The 9142-nt window shown below is 37.0% G+C and overlaps 1 pseudogene; it reads left to right on the forward strand.

Moving 5' to 3' along the window:
• Positions 1-3332: 3332 nt before the first annotated feature.
• On the forward strand, positions 3333-6870 carry LOC104864003 (annotated as a pseudogene).
• Positions 6871-9142: the final 2272 nt, after the last annotated feature.

Here is a 9142-nt window from a genome sequence, read left to right on the forward strand (position 1 = left end):
ATATATACTCACCCATTTTTATAGTAGCAAAGTTTGTAATATCTAAAACTTGAAAACAGCCCAATTCAATTGCCCATTAACTGGAGATGGAATAAAGAAGATGTGATGTTTCTATTAAATGAAGTACTACCCTGCCATAAAGAAGGAGAAACTAGAGACATTTATAGCTAAATGGGTGCCCATTGAGGCCATACTCTAGTGAAATTAATAGGATACATATGTGTAAACACAGAATAGTTTCTCTTGTATGAAAAACTTAAAGTATAAATAAAGATCAAAATGTATAACTGCTATTGTCTAATAGGAAGAAAAGTTCTAGAGAAGTAGGGGAAGTGGGAGGGGTAGGGGTGTGGGAAATGGTGAATGGAATTATGGTTTAGCAGTAGTTGATGGAAAATTCTTCTGTAAAACATCACTGGCAGAGCAAAACATGTTTCCCTAGTTCTCTCAGTAACTATTGTCAAACTTAGAGACCTGTGACTCCACAGATAGTGAGAAAGAAATGGTTTACAATGCGCAGGTGGACTGTTTGTGGTAAACTGGGGGGCTTGGCAGTTAAACAATGACAATGGCACCTTGCTTTCTCAGTACTATCTGATAAGGGTCAATGTGCCCTTTCATGTGTGACTTGGTAGACAGAGATCAGAGAAGGCAAAAATGCCAATGGTGTTTCTGCAGGAGTTAAAATGTAAACTAAGGATGCCCAGTTTAGTGAGGACAGACTGCCTGTCTTGAAATGTATAAAACATGTTTTCAGACAAAGAATTTTTGATCACCAATAGCAAAAGGAATAAAGTGCTATTCGATCCCCAGGCTGTCTCTTTTCTTTCTTTAAAGGTCGGTGCTCTCTGGGGGTCTCCGGTCTCCCTCAAGAGAGACCAAGAACAAAGGGGAAAAGTAAGGAGGGAAAAGAAAAAAATATGAGAAAAGCCAAAAAAAAAAATGGAAACAAATTCTTTGTAAATAGGGAAGGGTGAAGGGGTGAAGTGGGGACAGGGGAATAGGGAAAATACAACCAATATATATTATGTAAAGATACAAGATAACAATGATGAATGTAACTGTATTGTATAGCTAAAGTATACCAACAATCTTAATGTGGGAAAAAGAGTATAATTCACTCAGTTCTAGTGAATTATTTTGTCATTGTTATAAGGTGATAAGTTAAAAAACCTGTTCTTGGTGGAATTTCTCTATTAGAATTGAAGATTTTGTACCCCATTTTGGTAAAACCAGATAAGCAAGGTGTATTACTGAACAATGTATTTAAAAGATTCAAGTCTACCTACTGTTGCCATAAAAGATGAATACATTCTATGCTTGTAATTATAGATTTTAAGCTAAAGAGCTTAATTATGACTGGCAGACGAGTTTTGTCCTTGAAAAAAATATGCTAGTAAAAATATTAAAAGTGCTATGGAAAGTAGGCAGCTATCTATCTGCATTTCATTTGCCAGATATTAAATACTTCAAAAGGTTAGGATGAATCAAGATTGAGCACAAAACATTTGCTATTGATAAAATTAATTTTTGAAGTTAAAACCAGCACCACTACATAAAATACTTGGTTAAGCAGCATATTTAAGCAATGGTTAGTTTCTTTGCTATTTGCTGTTGTATAAACTTAACATGAAAACTATCAGTAAAAAAACAGGAAAGCAAAGACAAGTGTACACAATTTAGAAGGTAACTATAGGGATTAAAGTACACGAACTGCATATTGAAATTATGGGTACAATGGGGTTTTCTTTTAGTTTTCATATCTTTTCAAAATAATAAAATGTTAAAACTTCAGAAAGGGAGCAATGTGAGAAAATAGGATATAGTGTCCTGCTCTGCACATTAGCAGATATTTTCTAGAAACAAGATTACAAGCAACCCAATAAAGTACATCTATCAAACCTCAACATTCCTCACATTGTACACACTGATTGAGAAAATGATGAGCTGGTAGAGTAAACACATACTCCAAGACAATATCTAAAACAGGAAGTAAGAAAGCAGAACAAAGTTTTGAAACATCACGCCACTCTCAGTTTTTTCTTTACTGAACATTTTTTTGTGTGTGCACTGAGAAGCTTTTAGCAAATTCTTCCTGCAATTTTTGTGATGGTGGCAAAAGAAAAGCAGTAGTGTAATCATATTTTGACAGACTCCGGCAGCATACAAATAGCATTAACACAAGACCCTTGGTCCACAGCAGCAGACTGTGATGTAGCAGACAGCACTAATCAATCAGGATTCAAGTTCCATTTATTTTGACAAGGCTTCTTAATATAAGCCATTAAAAGTAGTTTAAAACTTGTTAGTCCTGCTGTCCCATTTTTTAATAGAACAGGTAGATACCTCAGCTGCTGTCTTTTCTTTTATTGAAAATGCATCTGCCTTAAATATTTGAGGTCAGCTCTAAAACATCAAGTTTATAGTAACAAATGCAACAATAATAATGAGCCATGAAAAGAAATATACATAAACTGTCAAAAGGCAAAAGAGAAAAAAGAAAAATAACTTGAGCTGGATTGAAGTCTGAAAAATAAATCTGCTAAAGAGGCAAGAAACTAATGGAGATAGGATTGCATTAGAAATAAGGACGTGACTTCTTGGCGTCTAGTCCTTTCTTAGGAGTTAATATCTGGGCAATGTGGGCACATTGCTAAGTCACCCTGGGAGCATATGTCCCCCTGATTTAGAAAATGAGGATGAAAGATGGAGGATTCCTAGCTTCCTTACAAAACTACAGTCTAAAGGCTTATTTTAAAACTGTTGGAAAGCATTCAAATTTTGCACAACCATCTTTAGATAATAATAAAATTTATTTAAAAACTGTTGAAAAGAATGCAAATTTTGCATAACAATCTTTAGATAATAATAAACATCTTTCCTTCAACTGTGTGGGGATTGTAACTGAAATACAGATGGCCACAGCTGTTTATCTTTATCTATATTCATACATCTCTATCTCCAGCTTATTTTTCTTGCTCTTCGACTGATATTTATTTGCTAAGATAAACTTACAAAATAAAAATTTAAATATCATTAAAATTACTACCAAATATTTATCAAATTTGTACATTACTCTGAAACAAATGAGTGTAGAGTTAATAACATGTTTTTTTTTCCTTGAACTTCATGGCTCTTAAAATAGACTCTGTAAATATTTACTGAGCTTCTATTATATGCAAACAGATTTTCTAGATTTTACTGTTATACTGGTAAGCAAGGCAAGATATTTGTTTTAACTGATCTTACATTGTAGGGAGGATGATAGAAATAAATTAATAAATCAACAAGTAGATAAAAGAATGAAGCAATTTTACATTAAAATAAGTATTATGAAGTAAGTAAAATTGGGTAGCTGTTTCTTTGCTTTGTAATTATTGTGCTTTGTGCCTAGATGTGCCCCCAAAGCCTCATGTGCTCATGGGTGGGGTTTTTCAGAGCTGGCTGGATACAGGGTATCTGGTGCTGGGATTAAGCATGTGTGATTACTAAATTAGTCCCCTGATAATTTTCATAGCTCAGGCGTGGATAATGGGAAGCCCCACCCTGAGTATGGGTGGCACCAATCAATAGATTTGTGGCCTGGTTAGAATGTAAGGGCAAAACAAGGGAGGCCAGCTTGCTGCTTATTACTGCTACCTTCTGCCTTCCACACCATGAACTGTTTCTCCTCTGTAATGCCCTTATGCCATGCTGCCCTGCCCTGCCATGCCCCACCTTGCCCTGGAGCCAGCCAACTATGAACTGAAACTTCTACAAACTGTGAGATAAAAACTTTGGGTGTTGAGTATTTTGTCTCAACAACAAGAAAAATAACTAAGACAGGAATTTCATTTATTGCAGTGATGAACTGATGAATGCTAACTTCCAGTTTAAACAAGAAAAGTTCAACGCTGTATAATTAGTTATCTTCTCCCACACTTGGTACAGAGTGTCCTTAATCTGATGGATATGACCTCTGGAGGCAGGAAGGTGTTCTTCTTCCTTTCCTACACCGTTTTTTACTTATACTTAAAGCAGGAATTTAAGGGCCAGAGATTTTACTCAGGGGTTCCACTGATTGCCTCATAAGGGCAAGGACCCAAGATAGATCTGTAGTACTGGAAAACAAACAAACAAACCCATAAGCATTATTTATATGAAAAAATGTTCCACATCACTGGTCATTCAAGAGATGCAGATGAGGCAGGGATTTAGCTCAGTGGTTTGGTGGCCTGCCTCACAAGCTCAAGGACCCGTGTTCCATCCCCAGTTCCAAAAAAAAAAGAGAGATGCAGATTAAAATAACACTGGGATTCCACCTCACCCCACAAAGAATGGCTGCTATCAAGAAATCAACCAATAACAAATGTTGGTGGGGTTGTGGGGAGAAAGGAACCCTTCTCCATTGTTGGTGGGAGGGAAGACTGGGGCAACCACTGTGGAAATCAATATGGAGATACCTCAAAGAACTAGGATTAGAGGTTCCATTTGAACCAGCCATCCCTCTTCTGGATATCTTTCCAAAAGAATTAGAAGAATCATATCACAGTGATATATGCACACCCATATTTATAGCAGCACAGTTTGTAATAGCTAAAAGTTGGAAACAGCCCATTTGACCATCAGTTGAAGACTGAATAAGGAAGATGTGATTTTTCAACAAAATGGAATACTACTCTGCCATAAAGAATGACAAATTAGAGTCATTCATAGGAAAATGGATACTTATTGAGGATATACTCCTAAGTGAAATAAGTCACATGTGTGTAAATACTGAATAGTTTCTCTGGTGTGAACAAACTATAGTACTACATAAGATCCTAATGAGATATTTGACAATGTGAAATAGGAAGAAAAGGGCTAAAGGTGTAGGGGAAGTGGGAAGGGTAGGGGAAAGGTAATAAGGGAAAAGAAAAAAATAGGAGAAAATGAAAAAATGGAATAGAATATATATACATACATACATATATATATATATATATATATATATATATATATATGTATTTTCTTACAGATATCTCCCTCTTTCCTATAATTTAGACCTGATGTGTTTCCTAAAGAGCCATGTGTCATAGGCTTCTGTCACAGCCTGTGGTGCTACTGGGTGATCAGGGAAACTTAGTAAGAAGCAGTTAGGTCATTAAAGGTGATACTGGCTCACAGGCCCCTTCCTTTCTCTCTCTGCTTCCTGGCAGCCGTGTGGAGAGTACCTTCCTTTTTTCCACGCTCCTCCATGATGTGCTGACTCAACACAGGCTGGAAGGGAACAAAGACAAGGGAGCACAGACTGAGACTTTAGAAAATATTAACACAAATAGATCAGCCCTGTTTACAAATTATTATGGTTTATCTCTAGCTGTCCCCCTAAAGCCTCATGCACTCATAGCTGGGATTTTCATGAAGTGATCCAATCACGGGGTGGTAACCATCAGTAGATTAGATGAGTTTATGGCTAACTTCCTGTTAGAAGTTGGGACAGATCTACCCTGTCTTGGAGCCAGCATACTGCAGAATAAAAGTTTATGAGCTAAAATAAACCTTTCCTCCTTTAACTTGAGGGTGTCAGATACTTTGTCCCAGCAATGAGAAAGTAACCAAGACATACAGAAAAGGGGAAAATACTGTAGCAATTTGTTATGAAGCGACAAAAAACTAATGCATTATAAAAAACAATCATTCATCTAATTTTGTGAAATGTTTTCTGTGTGCGAGGTACTCTGCTAAAAATAATATAAAGCACAGACACAGTTATTTTCTAGAATCTCCACCCTCAACAAATTGTAGCTATAGTATCAAGATCATGTTGGCACTCTGCTGCCCTTTGATTTGTGCTGGCACAAGCTTTAACCTTTGTTAAACGTATTCGGTCAATTAACACATGATACCTATAGCAGCCACCATTTTCTGAATTCTAACATGGACTGAGCTTAGAAAAAAGTTTCAAATGAAAGAATATTGAGGGGGCTTGCATGGGGTCCTGAGAGGAACGAGTGCTGTCACCAAGGATCACCCAGGCCAGGACCTGGGCGGATATTGGGATGGTGAGTGTCTCTTTTTAGATCTTCCTTTGGGAACTTATGGTGAGACTCTAATGCCCAGATCAACAGATGAAATGCAAGCTTAGGGCTCCCATGAGCCCTAAGGCAAGCCCAGGGCAGTCCTTGTGGGGTGCTAAAGGCCGGCCACAATAGCTGCCCCAGTGCTGAAGGCACTGCTGTCCTGGCCCGGCCTGGCCCGGGAATCACCTGCACTCTCTGGAGTGTTCCAGGGCCATCTCAAGTGAGATGGAGCCACTATGTCCTTAATTCAGGGATCCTATAGTTGATAAAAAACGTTACCACAAGCCGGAGACTGAGCTCACTAAGGAGAAATATGACCAGGAGCTCGAGGAGACTTAGCTCATCAAAGCCACCCCAGCAACGACAACGTGATCTGTGTTTGGAGACCCAGTGATCGGTACATTCACTAACATGATTATGAAAGAAGGAAATAAAATACTGGCCGAGACTTTGAAAGCTGTGAAAAGGAAGCAGTTTGAGAAGTAGCGTGCTGCTTCTGTAGAGGAACAGGCAATCATTGAACACAACCCCTCCATCATCTTCCACCAACCCTGAAAAACTGTGAGCCTGTCATTGGCTGTGTACCCATCCCCAAGGGTGGCCATTTCTACCAGGTCCCTGTGCCCCTACCTGATGGACATTAATGTTCCCTGGCAATGAAGTGGATGAACACTGAGTGACAAAATAAGCATCCGCAGACATTGATGCCAGAGAAGTTGTCACATGAGCTGCTGCAGGCTTTTCTCAATCGGGGACCATGACCAAGAGGAAGCAGGACATGCATAAGATGGCTTTGGCCAGCCGAGCCCTGGCCCATTACCATTGGTAGTAGAGGGAAAGGAGAAGCTCTGGGAGGAGCCTGAGGCCCTCTGACCTACTGAAAAGTACCTGGTGTCAAGGATGTAGTTCCTAGCCGGGCATGGTGGTGCATGCCTATAATCCTAGTACTTGGGAGGCTGAGGCCTTGGCTGCAAAGTAAGTTCAAGGACAGCCTGTACTATGTAGGGAGACTTTGTGTTGTAAAAAAAAAAAAAAAAAAAACAAAAAACATAGTAACAAAAACAATGACAAGCCAGGGATTTAGCTCAGTGGTGCTGCTGCCTGCCTCACAAGCCCAAGGTCCTAAATTCAATCCCTGGTGCAAAAAACAAAACAAAACAAAACAGAAACAAACTACACACATAAAAAAAATAACAAACACAAACAAAGGCTGTAGTTCCTTCTTGAGAAGGAGGGAGCAGCCTGTTTATTGTCCATTGACACTTTTGCATGGGGGTTGGAACTGTCACTCTGTGCCCTAACTTCTTGTAAAGAGGAATCATCGACTTGGGAATTTCCTCTGAGAAACTCAGGACCCAGTCTCTTCTTTACTCAGCTCAGGACAGACCTTTGAATGCGAAAAGAAGAAGCTGTACTATCAGAAGATACTTGCCCTTTGTTAGAAAATCTCTCCCTCATACAGAAGTACTGATACAGAAAAACCATTGATTAAAACATATTGGAGGAAAAAAAAAAAAGAATATTGATTTGAAAGTCTTGTTTTTTAGAGATATAAAAATGGAAGGCAAACTTGATAGATATATTTATAATTTAAAATCAAGTTGCATTTTTATAAGTTGGCTCCTAGAGCATAGTATCTCTGAAATTTCCTTCAATTAAAAATTATTTATTATTGCAATAAAATAAGTGTTATTGTCTTGTGAATTAGAATAACATTAAATTAAAATAAAATTGATGTAGATTCAAGACTAATTGTCATAAAGTTATATTAAAAATATTCCTTGGAATCGAAACAAATATCTTGGAGGAAAGATTTCTAAGTTAACGGCACAGAATATTAAATAAGCATATTTTTATATGAGCTAAATTTGTACTTCTTAAGTCTTCCACATTGCATGGAATGTTGCAATTTCATTTACATTTGTTTTCATGCTGTTAAAATCAGTTAAATCAAATAGGTCATTCTTACATTGCAGAGCATATCAATTTAAACTACAGAGGAAACTGAATTTTTATATTCATGTGATTTCAAATGTTGGCTTTCAGGTAAGAATTAAGATAATATTTTCTTATATAGTATTACTATCAAAATAAAACTTTGTTGTAGGAAATATCCCTCCGGATATATTCAGACTATGGTATCTTTTGTTTTTCCTCTTTAATTTTTTTTAAGTAAAGAGGAATTGCCTTGGATCCCACATAAAATATATAAAAATTAATGCATATACATAACACATTTCCTTTACTTTTTCCCTGTTTTTGGTGGGGTACCAGGGATTGAACTGGGGTCCTTGCACTTGCGAGGCAGGCAGCAGAACCACTGAGCTAAATCCCAGCCCACATTTCTTTTACTTTTTAATGTTTTATATAAATAGGGCAATAGAAAAGTTGAGCTGTAGGTTAGATATGGCTGCTAAATAATATTAAACACCAGTGTACTCAGATTATTTACAAATTAAACATAACTGTAAATGTAGAAAAAAGCAAAGTATTATATTGCCAATAAAAGGTGAAAAATTTTAGGGCTGGGGATTTGGCTCAGTGGTTCTGCCACCTGCTTTGCAAGCACAAGAGCCTGACTTCAATCCTCAGTAACAAAAAAAAAAAAAAAAAAAAAAAAAAAAAAAGTGAAAAAGTGAAAAACTGTGAGGTGATTTTTTGTAATTATGGCTACATTGAATGCAATACCTTAGAATAACTGAGACAGAGATGATTTCTAGGGGACAGAATAGCAAATTAAATTTTTCCCCCCCTTAAAACTTACACTTTTTTTATCTATTACTATTTAGTGTATTGGTGTATATTTAAATAATTTTTAAAAAGCAGCTTTTAGGGAATATTTCACTTTAGTGAAAAATAAATGTTTCCTTAAAGTTAACCACTCAGTAGATTCTTTCCTCCCCTCTCTTTACTTGATTTACATTAAAAATTCATAGGGTCTGGGATTTAGCTCAGTTGTTCTGCTGCCTGCAAAGCACATGGTCCAGAGGTTGATCCCTAGTACAAAAAAAAAAAAAAAAAAAAAAAAAAAAAAAAAAAAATTCATAGCAAAATAAGAGAAATAAAAATCATTCCACTGTAGAAAGAGGCTATGGGAAAGG

This window comes from Fukomys damarensis, unplaced genomic scaffold (genome assembly GCF_012274545.1).
Source record: "Fukomys damarensis isolate Sample0158 unplaced genomic scaffold, DMR_v1.0_HiC HiC_scaffold_35, whole genome shotgun sequence".
Taxonomy (NCBI): domain Eukaryota; kingdom Metazoa; phylum Chordata; class Mammalia; order Rodentia; family Bathyergidae; genus Fukomys; species Fukomys damarensis.